This window comes from Marmota marmota, unplaced genomic scaffold (genome assembly GCF_001458135.2).
Source record: "Marmota marmota marmota unplaced genomic scaffold, marMar, whole genome shotgun sequence".
Taxonomy (NCBI): domain Eukaryota; kingdom Metazoa; phylum Chordata; class Mammalia; order Rodentia; family Sciuridae; genus Marmota; species Marmota marmota.
Window position 1 is genome coordinate 495,996 of NW_025999869.1, and position 14,458 is coordinate 510,453.

Consider the following 14,458-nt stretch of genomic DNA (forward strand, 5'->3'; position numbering starts at 1 on the left):
AAGGAGGGAGGGAGGGAAGGAAGGAAGGAAGGAAGGAAGGAAGGAAGGAAGGAAGGAAGGAAGGAAGGATGGAAGGGAGATAGCTGAGCGTGGAGTCCTGTGCTTAAAATCCTGGAGGCTCATGAGGTGCAGCAGGAAGATCATGGGTTCAAAGCCCGCCTCAGCCTAAGCAAGGTGCTATGCAGCTCAATTGGAACCTGTCTTTAAATAAAATACAAAATAGGACCGGGGATGAGGCTCAGTGGCCGAGTGTCCCTGAGTTCAATCCCCGGTACCAGAAAAAAAAATTGAAAAACTAATGACTTACACAAATGAGATTTCAAAAAGTACTATTTTCAGCATATTTTAAGACACTATTGTCTAAAAATGATATCTGTAAGGGAAATTTCCATTTATACAGCATGTCTAAGCCTCAGGATGGGAAAGTGGACTGAATCTCTAAAAAATGAAAAAAAGGTATCTATTTAGATGTATATTAAAAAAAAAAACTTATGTCTGCTTAAGAAAAGTTTTCCTCATCTTTGTTTTTCAATGTCATATATATTTAGTTGTAGATGGACACCATACCTTTATCTTATTTAATCATTACTATTTGGTGCTGAGAATGGAATTCAGGGCCTCATATGCTAGGCAAGCTCTACCATTGAGCCACAACCTCATCCCCCTCATTTTGTCTTAGTAAGTCTTTACCTATACTCATGTTTACTTTACTTTTTTTTGAGAAATGATGGTATTTGACACAATGCTTAACCTGAAGCATAAGCTCTGAGCTTTTAGAAATCAATTTTCCCCCTACATTTCTAGCTGTCATTCCTACTGTGTAAATTTGGGGGAATTGATTCAGAAGGGAAAGAGGAGGAAAGGGAGAAAAAGCTGCTAAAAATAAATTGCTTTTGTGATAATTGGTCACATAAAATGTGTTACTCTCTAGTTTATTGTCATCTTACCAAACATGTACCCTTTATATGCCTTGGTGATGAGATTATTCTTGGAATACTTTGTTAAAAGTTAAGAATAATGCTATTAACTCAAGAGTTTCAGATAACTACAAGTTATAACATTATGTCCTCATGTTAATCATGTTTTGTTACAAATTTTTTTTTAAACTCAAATCTTCTAATTTACTGGAACCAAATTTAAAGTTTGAAAGATTCATATTTTACATTAACCCCAGGTAATAATAATCTTTATTATTCCATTACATTTAACAAAAAAATCCAGGTTTTATTTGGGTAAAACCACATTTTAAATCTACCATTTTAATCAGCTTTTTTGCTGCTATGACTGAAAGACCTGACAACAATTTTAGAGCAGGTAGTTTAATTGGTGCTCATGGTTTCAAAGGTGTCAGACCACAGACAGCTAACTCCACTGCGGGCCCAAGGTGAGGCCGAACACCATGTCAGAAGGGTCTAGAAGAGGAAAGCAGCTCTGGATATAGCAATCAGGAAGGAGAAAGAGACTCACCAAGGACAAAACATTAAACAAGAGTCACATTTCCAACTATTTATCTCCTCCAGCCACACCCTACCTGATTAGTTGCCACCAAGTTAAATTATTAAAGTGAATTAATGAGCTTATTAGGTTAAAATATTCATCACCCTCCATTTCAACTCTAAACTGTCTTCTGATGTCTCACACATGAGCTTTTGTGGGACAACATAAACCTAAACCATGTCTACTAAAAGGGAACTATATTTTGGTCAGTTTTTGTATCACTTTGATGAAATATGCAACAAAAACATGTAGAGAAGGAAAGGTTGATTTTTGGCTCCTGGTTTCAGAGGTCTCAGTCAATAGATGGCTTGACTGTGTCTCTTTGGGCTCAAGGTGAGACAGTAGGATTTGGTGGAAAAGCCAACCTGATGGAATCTGCTTGTGTCATGGTGGGTCAAGCAGCAGAGGAACTGTTTGCAGGAAGAATAACCCTTCCAGGACATGCTCCCAGTGACTCATTCCACCTACCCACACCCCACCTATCTGCTTTTACCACCCAGTCAATCCATCCAAACTAGAATGGACAGATAAGATCATAGCTCTCATAATCTAATCATTTCACCTCTGGATATTTCTGCATTAACAGGAAATTTGGGGGAATACCACAGATCCAAACAACTCCCCTTTGGAAATCTCTTTATTTTATATACCAAACCTTTCCAGCAAAAACAAACTTTCTTCCTATGAAAAAATAAATGAATAAAACATGTTAACATGGGTCTAGTCAACTGCATAACAGTTTTATCATTATTCCTGAAGACAATAAGTTATGACAAATTTCATATGACAAATATAATGGTCAACTTATTGCAGCTGAACCTGTTTCCCAGTGCAACAAATCTGTGTGGACATCCACTCCTTGCATTGTGGTAAACATTCCAAAATCTGGACCTAACCATATTGATCACACAAGTGAACTACTATTTATAGAAACAATTTGATGGTCTCAAAATCTCAGATGATGTAAATGCTATCATCAGATGCAGAAAATGCTTGGGAGCACAATGGCATATTGACTTAACCTACCTCACAATCACTTCTACTCTGTTGACTATGTATATGGGATTCCCTAAGATTTTGAATCTCACAAAATAATACAAATAGAAGGAATGAGAGTTACAATAATTTGGACATTAAAGATAAACCTTTCTTAGACCCAGCCACTGAACATGACTCCATGTCCATTGACTCAAATTGGCCAGGAGAAAAAAATTAGAATTTTTTCTAATTGTTATATTAAATACTCCAAACATCATTGGAAATCACTTAAACTGAGAATAAGCTCACAATGGCTAGTATCACTAACATCATGCAGGGATTGCTTCCTTAAAGGCATTAGAACTATTTCCCTTTCCTGAAGGCTACATTCTTTTCTCTCAGACTCTTTTATCAAATGCTATGATCAAGACTTTCAAGGTCTGCATGCACATTGTCATGCTTAGACCAAAGGGTCTGAACTTCTCTGAAGCTGGATAAGTATTGGAGATCCTGTACAGTGCAAGACCTTGATTGAGCAGACCTTCATGACTCTGGAGGAAGGAATATTGCATGTCAAGAACATAATTATATTGGACTATGAGTGCCTTTAAAACGTGTATTTTCACATATTACATCTGATCTAACATTCTCGTGCCGTTATTATGAAACCATATCACTAAGTTTAGCTAACCTCTTCCCTACATCAATCTTTAAAAATTCTACAAGATAATATCTGAATCTATTAAGCACATCTCCTTGCTTGCCTATATAAAAGACTCCAAGAAAGAATTTGGTAAACCTACTGATGCACAAAATTCATTCCATGGGATTAAAATCTCACCAAAACTCTTCCATGGTTAAAAAAAAGTCACAAAGGTTAATATGAAACTGTGCCAAGGCCATGGTAATTCCCATATGCCTCAGAATACAGTAATTTCTTATTTCCTTAAAGCAAAGTTCTCATTTTACATCACCACTTCCTGAGTATTTTTCTTGTGAAACAATCATGTGCCCTATGTATGGAGGACTGGCTTAGAACACCTGCTTAGATGCTAATAGCACATCCATGAGTTTCCAGAGCTAAGTAGAGGAAGTAGATGGACAATATAACCCAGCATAGGTCAGGAAAGGCCCATAGGGAATAACTTTCCTGGAACTGCCTAGTGTTTGCAATATGGGATTGAAATTACCCCAGAGGGAATGTGCAACCTTCACTCTCTACCTGCCTTCCCATACACTCCTTGATTCCTAAATAGTACTGGTCATGAGAGGAAAACTCCTCCTTATGGTTGTCTATAACAGGAGAGAACAATGAGGATGAAGAGAACTTCAGATACTGAGACTGAAGATTAGATTGAATGGACCTTTTCTTTTTTTTCTGTATTTTCATTAGTGAAACATACTTATGTATACTAGTAGGATATATTTATATAATCATACATGCACAAAATATAACAATGTAACTGCCATGATCATTTATCAGCATTTATTCTTTCTCCTTATTCTTCCCTCCTCCATGTGCCTGGTCCTTACATAATATACAATTGTATTTCTTCTTTTAATAATGTTTACTTCATTTTCTCATTTATTAATTGGGTTATTTTTATTATAAGATTTTTAGAGATCTTTATGCTTACTGGATATTACTCCTCTCAGAAGTGTGGACTAAGACTTTCTCCTCTTCTATGGATTCTCCACATTTTGTTTGCTTAGCCTTGCAGAAGATTCTGAATGTGATATCATCCCTTTTATTAACTCTTCAAATTATTTCTTCAAATTATTCTTGGCCTTCAGGGATTCTACTGAGGAAATTGTTGCTTGCAACTATGTTGGAGTTTCAACAGAGTTTATTGTCTAATTCATAGCCTTTTGATCCATACTGAATTGGATTTTGTGAAAAGTGAGAGATTGGGATCCAGTCTTGTTCTTTTATAAAGAAATAACCTATTCTCCAACAGCAGTGTTTTCATAAAGGCTGAACTTTCTCCAATATGTTTTTGGCACCCTTGTCAAGAATTAAATCTATGTGGGTTTCTTTGAATTCTAGTTTGCTCCATTGATTTGTCTCATTTCTCTGGTTGAACATGTTCATGTTTTAAGAACATCATATCCTGAAATTTCTCAAACTTATTTTACAAATTTGTTAAACAAATTTAAGTATTATTTCTTAAGCACTTATGTAGGGGTTCTGTGTTTGGGATTGAGGTCTCTGATAAACTTTTGATTGTGGCATGCTTGGTGGCTAGGAAGTTTCTGTGCAAAGGCACTGAATGCCTACCTGCTGGAAAGTTTCTGTGCAAAGAGCAGAATGCCCGGCTGCTGGGAAATGTCTGTATAAAGACATGGGATGCCTGGCTGCTGTAGTGTTGACCCTCATGTGGAAGCTCTATGTTAGTCTTGTCAGCTTCGACCTTCATCTCAGGCACAGAGCTCCTGGTAATACAGGGACTCGCTTGTTAGAAAAACACAATGTTTCACTGAACCTAAATCTATCCATGTAACAGTAACTACATACAATGGATTTTCTTAAAAGCTATACAAATCTCCTGACATTGCATATGTAACTGTGAATGTAACTGTAGAATAAGCAATTTTACTGAAACAAGTTGGTTATGGTACTAATGATCTAATGTACCTATTGGTATAAATAAATGTGGCCACTTGGACAAACAGTCACTTTCCTGCCTCTGCATCTCCTTTATTATTTTCCTTACATAATTAGCGCTTTCGAACTTAATGATTCATTTTTTCATATTAATAAATTACTGAAATGTGAATTCAATGAATCACTGGATGATATAGCATATTTAGTAAAAATAAATTTGCAATAGTTCATCCACTAACACAATTTCTGTTGCAATAATCTGCATCTGAATATACTGGAAATAAATTAGTATATAAAGCAGATTCCATGATACAAGGAAGTGGCATTCAGGATTTGGACATGGGTCTTTTCTTCTGGGACATTGTTCCCCATTGCCATGAGCTCAGTGACCACACCAGGAAACTGAAACACCAGGTCAAATATACTAAAAATATTTATATCTTCCTTTCCACCTACCCTCCAGATTTGAAAATGTCAATAATTTTCCTCCAAAACCCATCCCAATATTGTTCTCACTTATCCCTAGGAAATTGGATTCACTGAAAATAAGAACAGAGACATTTACTCTGATGCTAACACATAAGACCAAACCTTTAAAGACTCCAGTCCATTGTTCTGACCCCCGAGCCAGGGAAGGGTATGGTCTGTGAGCTCTCTCCCCATCTCCTTCCACTTTCCATGGCTATGGCCTCTTACCTTTTGCCTTCCACCACTTCACCTTCTCCATGACACAGAAAGTTTGGCCAGTGGTGCACTGGATTGCTCTTTATTCTTCTATGTCCACACTTCACAATTATTCTTGACACTTACAAACAACAAAGAGGGGTGGGGAAGAACTGGGCTGGTTCAAGACCAACTAAAGAACCATCCTGTACCTTGATACCAAGGAATCAGCATAATTGTTGTCATATTGGCATAATGCAAGTAGTAGTCAAGATATTTGACATAATGCAAGTAGCATTCAAGAATCTTGGTAAGCCAGGTCATTTGTTACTAGGTTTCTAGAACTGCACACTACACATGACTACTCTTCTCTCTACATAAATTTCTTCTGAACATTTTGGGGGTACTCTTGCAAACTTGCAGGTTGCACAGGTAACCTCTTCCTCATGTTCTGTGTGGTTCAGTGAAAGAGTTTAGCTGCCCAGTAACCTACAATGGAAGTCAATACCTCAGTCTTCAGGAAATGTGATCCATTCTTGTTAGGGTTAGTACAAAATGCAGAGTGATTTTGTCTAAGTCCATCAAACCTTCTCATAAGACCTTTGGAATGCTGTTAAACAGTCTGCTAAGAAAAACTCAGACTGACTAGGGATTTTCCCCTCAGAACACTTGAGGTAGCCTTTCCCATGCTTTAGTAGAAACTAGCAACATTGTTTTTTCTTATTTTCCAAATCAGAACCTGGAACATTACGCACAAATGATGTGAACTCCATCACAAGTGCACACTGCACTATCAAGGGAAGTAGAAGCACTGAAAATAGAAAGGCCACAACTACAGTCTGTACAATAAAAACTCATTAGTAATTAGTGATGTACTTAATTTACTTTCCATCTCTCTCCTTCCCAGCTGCCATGAGGTAAGAAGTCCTTCTCTCCTACACCATCGCATATTATGTTCTGTTTCACCTCAGGCCTAAAGCAAGGTGGTCAGTTAATGATAGACTGAATGTTATATGATCTTGAACCAAAATAAATCTTCCCTCCTTTAGGTTGAATTTTCTTTGGTATTTTTGTCAGTGCAATGGAAATCTGACACATAAATCAAACTGGAATGTGTGAAGGCTCTATCAGATTTCTGGTTCAGTTTCTCGACCTGTGCAACTGTTTTATGTTCTTCAAAGAAACTGTAAAAATTGGACATTTCCACACATTCCTTTGCTCCACTACCTTTCCTGTAACAGAAGTAAATATCACATATTTAGACAGTTTCTCTTCCACCATGAGTGAAATGGCTTTGAAAGCAATAGGGAAAAAATGATTTACCACTTTGTTAACATTCAAGGTTTTCTCAGTGTGGATCCTGTCATATATTTAAGGATGACCAGGAAAACTGAATCATTAGCCAGAATTTTTGCATTCAAATAGGATTTCTACATTACCAATTCTTTAATATTTATTAGGGGAACTGCACCAAAAGAAGGTGTTTCTGATTGTTTAATTAAAATAACTTTGTTCTAATACAAGTTATTTCATGTTTTTGGATATCACTGCAGCAAATGAAGGATTTAATATATTGTTTATACACAACAAACTTGTCACCAGTATGTTTGTTCTTGTATTTGAAGGTAGAAGATCAATTGAAGCCTTTTTCACATTGTTGACATTCACAAGTCTTCTATCCAGTATGAATTTGTTTATGATTTGAAGCTAATAATCAGAGAGGTCAGGAGTTGTGGCTCAGCAGTAGAGTACTGGCTTAGCATGTGTGAGGCCCTGAGTTTGATCCTCAGCACCACATAGACATAAATAAATTAAATAAAGGTATTGTGTCCAACTACAACTAAAAAATAAATATATGAAAAAAAAGAATAAGAGAAACCTTTTTTACATTGCTTCCATTTACAGATTTTCAATGCAGTATGAGTGCATTATGCAACCGAAGGTGAGTCAAAGTCCTGAAAGCCTTTCCAGGTTGTTTTCTTACAGCCTCTCCCTAGTTAGTGTTTTCAAATTGAATTGGAATAAGCAAAGGTTGTACCACATTGTTTATATTCAGGAGGCCTCTCACCAAAACTTATACTCTCGCCAGTGTAAGTTTGTTCATGTACACGAAGATAAATACAACTTGTGAATGTTTTACCACACTGTTTGCATTCACAGAGCTCTACTCCAGTATAAATGTTTTTATGTACATAAAGTCCACAGAAATAAGTAAAGGCTTTCCCACGTTGCTTATATTCACAAGGTTTTCTCCAGTATGAGTTTTTTCATGTATTTGAAGATAAGCCAAACCCCTAAAGGCTTTACAACACCATTTACTCTCAGAGGGCCTTTCTCCAAGGAGATTATTCGCACATTTGAAGAAAAAGAGAGAGGAAAAAAAATGAAGATTTTTCTTTTCTTTTAAAAAAACATTTTAGATGTTGATGACCTTTATTTTATTCATTTATTTATACATGTTGTTGAGAATCAAACCCAGTGCCTTACACATGCTAGGCAAATGCTCTACCACTGAGCCACAACCCCACCATGAAGGTTTTAATACATAGTTTACATAAAGCTTTGCTCCAGTATGAGTCTGTTCAGGCACATGAAGATAAGTGGAATGATTAAAAGTTTTATCATGATGTTTACATAGTCATGTAAATATTCTTTCCAGGATGAGATTTTCATGGGAGGGAAGTTCACAGGTTGAAGCAAAGGCTTTCCCACATTGTTTTTTTCATTCATAAGGCTTCTTTCCTATATGAGTTGGTTCATGTGAGCAAAGGTAACTAAATGAAGAAAAAGGCTTTCCCACAATGTTCACACTGATAATGATTCTCTCCAGTATGATTTGGATTAAGTATTTGAAGGCTAGATGAAGTAGTGAAGGCTTTTCAATGTTGTTTACATTCCTAGAGCTTCTCTCTACTGTGAATTCCTTCATGTGTATGAAGGTTAAAGGACTGAGTGAAGGCTTTGCCACAATGCTTACATTCTTAGGGCTTCTCTCCAGTATGAGTTCTTTCATGTGAGTGAAGGGAGGATGACTGAGTGAAGGTTTTACCACATTCTGTACATCCATAGGGTTTCTCTCCAGTATGAGTTCTTTCATGTCTGTGAAGGGTACCAGATGAACTATAGGCTTTACCACATTGTTTACATTCATAGGGTTTCTCTCCAGTATGAACTTGTTTATGTTGCTGAAGGTAAGAGAAGAAAATGAAGGCTTTTTCACATTCTTTGCATTTATAGGGCTTCTCCCCAGTATGAGTTTTTTGATGTCTGCGAAAGTTATCAGATGAATTAAAGACTTTGCCACATTGCTTACATTCATAGGGCTTCTATCCAGTATGAATTTGTCTATGTCTTCGAAGGTAAGAGAAGGCAGTGAAGGCTTTTCCACATTCTTTGCATTCATAGGGCTTCTCCCCAGTATGAGCTCTTTCATGTATGTGAAGGGTACCAGAGGAAGTAAAGGCTTTGCCACATTGCTTACATTTATAGGGCTTCTCTCCAGTATGAATTCGTTTATGTTTTCGAAGGCAAGACAAAGCAGTGAAGGCTTTTCCACATTCTTTGCATTCATAGGGTTTCTCCCCAGTATGAGCTCTTTCATGTGAGTGAAGGGTACCATAGGAACTAAACACTTTGCCACATTGCTTACATTTATACAGCCTCTCTCCAGTATGAATTTGTTTATGTGTTTGAAGGTAAGAGAAGGTAGTGAAGAATTTATCACATTGTTTACATCCATAGGGCTTCTCTCCAGTATGACTTATTTCATGTATGCGAAGGGTAGATGACCAAGAGAAGGCTTTGCCACACTGCTTACATTCATAGGGCTTTTCACCTGTATGAGTTCGTTTATGCATTTGAAGGGAAAAGTTAGAAGTGAAGGCTTTTGTACATTGTTTACATTCATAGGGCCTCTCTCCAGTGTGAGTTCTTTCATGCATTTTAAGTTTAGAGAACCTAGTGAAGGCTTTTGCACATTGTTTACATTTATAGGGCTTGTCTCCAGTATGAGTTCTTTCATGTAACTGAAGGTTATAGGACTGAGTAAAGGCTTTGCCACACTGCTTACATTCATATGGCTTCTGTGCAATATGAGTTTGTTTATGTACCTGAAATTCAGAAGAACAAGTGAAGACTTTTGCACATTGTTTACATTCATTGGGCTTCTTCTCAGTGTGAATTTGTTCATGCCTATGAAGTTTGCTGGATGAAGAAAAGGCTTTACCACACTGTTTACAGTGATAGGGTTTCTCTCCAGTATGAATTCTTTCCTGTGGACGAAGGTAAGATAAACGAGTGAAGGTTTTACCACATTGTTTACATTCATGGGGTTTCTCTCCAGTATGAGTTCTTTCATGTAAGTGAAGGTAAGATGACCGAGTGAAGGCTTTGCCACACTGCTTACATTCATATGGCTTCTCTCCTGTATGAATTTTTTTATGTATTCGAAGGTAAGAGAAAGTAGCAAAGGCTTTACCACATTCTTTACATTCATAGCGCTTCTCCCCAGTGTGCATTTGTTCATGCTTATGAAGTTTAGTGGATGAAACAAAGGCTTTACCACACTGTTTACATTCATAGGGCTTCTCTCCAGTATGAGTTCGTTTATGTATTTGAAGGTAAAAAAAATGTAGTGAAAGCGTTACCACATTCTTTACATTCATAGCGCTTCTCTCTTGAATGAATTCGTTTATGTATTTGAAGGGAATATGAATAAGTGAAGGCTTTCCCACACTGTTTACATCTGTAAGTTGTCTCTCCAGTAGGAGTTTGATCATGCATTTGAAGGTTATTTGAAATAGTAATGGCACCTCCACATTGCTTACATCCAGGTGGCTGCTCTCCAATATGAGATGGTTGATATTTTTGAAAACACCTGGAACAACTGAACTCTCTTCCATATGTCAGACCTCCATTAGGACCATTTACAGTGTGCTCTGACTTGTGGCATTGAACACTTGTGAGAGAAATGGAGGATTTTCTCTTCTCTTTACATTCATATAGCTTTCCGCCACACTCCTCATTCTCATATGGTTTGTTTGCAGAGTGAGATATGATGGACCTATTAAGGAAACGTGACATGTGAAGACCTGTCCACACATATTGCTTTCACATGAACTGACTAGCAGGAATGGTCTTTTAAGACTAAGATTTGGAATCTCAATAAAGGTTTTTCTGCACTGAATACTTTTTCAAATTTTTCCAGAGCCTACCATATGACTTCTGTAAAAAAAATTAAAAGTACAATTTATGGTTGGATCATTAATACTTTATATTTATTAATAAGCATTGCACTTATACTATTACCAATATCAGGTAAAGTATGGGCTTTCTGTCATGTCTATATTGTATGCTCTTTGAAAGTCAATGTAACAATTATTTTGTAAAACTGCTTTTCCACAGCTGCTACTAAAGCAGTGCTATCATAAATGAAGTTTGTTGACACTGTCAACAAGTCAATATTTTTTTGAAAATAGTTAACATCTATCTTTCATTAAATTTTATATTTGGTGAAATAATAATGAATATAATTTATCTCATGATTGTTTTTGTTGCTTATTTGTGAAACTATATGATGTGCTAGAATTCCCTTATGGTGCTGTTTCCTCATATGAGTACAAATTACCTTAAGTCTCTCTCAGTATTTGTGTTCTGATATTCCATGTTCTGGTCCTTCCATCCATCTCCTGAAATGTAGTTCATGAAAAGTCATTATGAATCACCATGATTTCAAAATGCATTATGGGATTTACAATTTAAACAACTATAATGCACCCATTAAAAAAAGAAAGAAAAAAGAAAAAAAAACAGGAGTATGGTATTTACGCTGCAGAGTGCAATGACATTAGGTCCAATTTATTTTCCAAAGTATTCCCTTTCCCACATTCCAATTCATGAGGAAAAAAAAACTCTCAGGTGCTCTGTCTTTGATTATGATTATGCAATGAAATTTCATCCTTACCTACAGAAGCCAGGTTTCTAAGGACTTCCAGCATCACATCTCTGTAGAGACTCTTCTGGGAAGGTTCCAGCAAAGCCCACTCCTCCTGGGTGAAGTTCACAGCCACATCCTCGAAGACCACTGAATTCTAAAATACCCCACAGAAATGTAGTGCAGGTGAGGACAGATGGTCAGCATGAGGGCTCTACTCTTAATATGTAAGATGTTCTCACAATTGTGATCTCTAAATATTCAGTCTATGATTTGGTTGTTAAACATGTACTCTGTTTGCACTTACTTCCCCAAATGCACATTTCAATATAAGAACTGAACTATCCATGAAAGCATAAACAGTTTTAGTCCAGGGAGTAAGGCATGCTCCTGGGTCACCCCTAAGATCTTTGTAGGGTGAATGTCTAATACATGGAATAATGAAACCCTACGACATCATGTGCACAGAGAGTTAATATTAGTTACCTGTCAGTACCTATCCTGAGAAATGCCTACTGGCTACGTTGTACTTTAGCTGGTAGACAGAGGTAAAGATTTGGATGGAATCTCACCAAACTAAGCATTTACACTGAGTCACAGTGCTTGACAGTGTAAGTAAGCAACACAGTATGTGCTGAATGATTGCTTTACTCTGGAAATTGTTTTATTTTGTCCCACTCATACAATGTAGAACCTCCAGGATCAATGATCGCCAACCCATTAAAAAAAAGAAAAAGAACCCTCTGAAAACAGAGTCTAAGAACTTCCTTAGTAGACAACATTTCATTGAGGTGGTCATAACATGGTAACTGGGGATTGAGCTCACCAAGAAAACCAATTGGAATTTATTGGTGCTTTACTGCAGATGAAATGTAACCTACTAATTAAAAGAACAATCATGAATAAAGAATTTATAATATCCTCCAATTAAATATCAAATACAATGGAAAAAGTGTTAAACCCTTTTCTGACATTTCACAAATCAAATTCCTAGTCATCAACAGAAGGTACTTGTCCTAGCCCAATAAGAATAAGAAATATGTAACACCTGTCAATATGTTCTAGATAGCAGACTGTTTGGCTTATATAATATATAGTCATGTGCCACATAACAATATTTTGGTCAAAGACATTTTTGGATAATAATGGGCTACATAAAAATGGTTATCAGTAGAAAAGGGATTATTGCGGTGTTTGTAGTGATGGTGGTGCAAAAAAATGTAATGCATGATCAACTTTGGTAGCTTGTTAAGTGAAATGCTGTGTGGGGCTGGACCCTAGGAAGCACTGACATGATACAGCTTAGGTATGTAATAGCTATTCGTTCTAGGACTGTGTGAATACACTGTGGTGTATGTGCAATGGTGAGGCAGCCTAAATATAAACTACCAGAATGTTTAAGTGACACCTGAGTATAAATAAAGAACTTTAAATAATACTATTAGACACAGCTAGCATAGAGTTACCTGTAGGTATTCTGACCATAGAAATGTACAGGGAAGCGTTCTTCTGGTGAACAAACTCCTGGGGGCTGGGGGGGCAGCGGTTACAGGCGCTCTGTTTCCTGTGCTTGGAATGTCCAGCAATTTCTCTTTGAAGCTATTAAGATAACTATACAGGCTCACTATCTAATTTCTATGGTGATGTCCTTAGAGAAAAGGGGTTCTGTGTTTATATGAACCTGGACCTTATGTCAGTTAGTTAGCACTTGGGATTAAAGGAAGACTAAATCATAATGTAGTCATGGTAACAACAAGCTATGTAACTTGGGAGATAAATAAACATGGTGCTAGGAGGAGCAGCCACTTGTTTCTTGCCTCTGCATTGTATGGGTAAGTCTCTGTTGTATTCCATGACTAAAACACCCAGTCCAGTGAACTGAGCTGCACAAAAATAATCAGAGACAGAAATACCTTTTTCTTTGGCTGTCATGGCTCCTGTGACCTTAGAGGTCCATGGAAAGAGAGAGGAGCAGGTGCTAAACCCTTTTAATGGGAAGAAGCCATTCAAATGAGGCAAGAAGTAGGATTACAAGGGAACAGGTGAGTGTAGCTCAACCCCTCTGGGTGCACCCTATTCCTAGAGCCACTCCCAGTGCCACACGTTATTATCTGAACAAGGGAAAAGACCGAGTCACCAGTCATGCCACTATTGCACCAGACTACAATGATCTTTCGGATCCTCAAGGTGCATCAGGATTTAAAGGTGTGTGTGTGTGTGTGTGTGTGTGTGTATGTGTTTGGAGTGGCTCCCCACAAGCCTTCTTTGTTCCCTTCTTTACAGTTAGCAGAGAGATGAACCATGAGATGGACCAAGAGAAAAGAAAGCTTTCAGTGGTTTGAAATTCATATAAAAAATTGACTAATAACAGAATGCATTGTTGAGAAGTGGAAACATTCACATGCAATTTTAAAGATGAGTCAACACAAAATGGTATTAAACTGAAAAAATGCATTATTTTCCTCATTCCTTGCACACATGTTAATTCAGTACACATTCTGGTGTGAAATACAAAACTAAAACAGTTTCAAAATGTTTTTTTCTAGAGAAATAGAAAAAAAAAGATTTTTATATAAGAAGAGTAAGCAAGAACAAAGAATTAGAAATTCAAATGCATTTAAAAGATGAAAATGTATCAAAAAGTAGCCTGAAATAGATGGGACATTAGAGGGTGTGGGTGCATAGTGATATGAATAAATACACAACTGAAATGGAAAAGAGCCAGGATGTCAGCAGGAGGAGAAAACCACGTTAACAAAAAAAAAAAAAAAAAAAAAAAAAAA

The 14,458-nt window shown here is 36.9% G+C and overlaps 1 pseudogene; it reads right to left on the reverse strand.

The window, feature by feature from the left end:
• Positions 1 to 8,724: 8,724 nt before the first annotated feature.
• Positions 8,725 to 14,458, reverse strand: part of LOC107148018 — a 28,359-nt pseudogene continuing 22,625 nt past the window's right edge.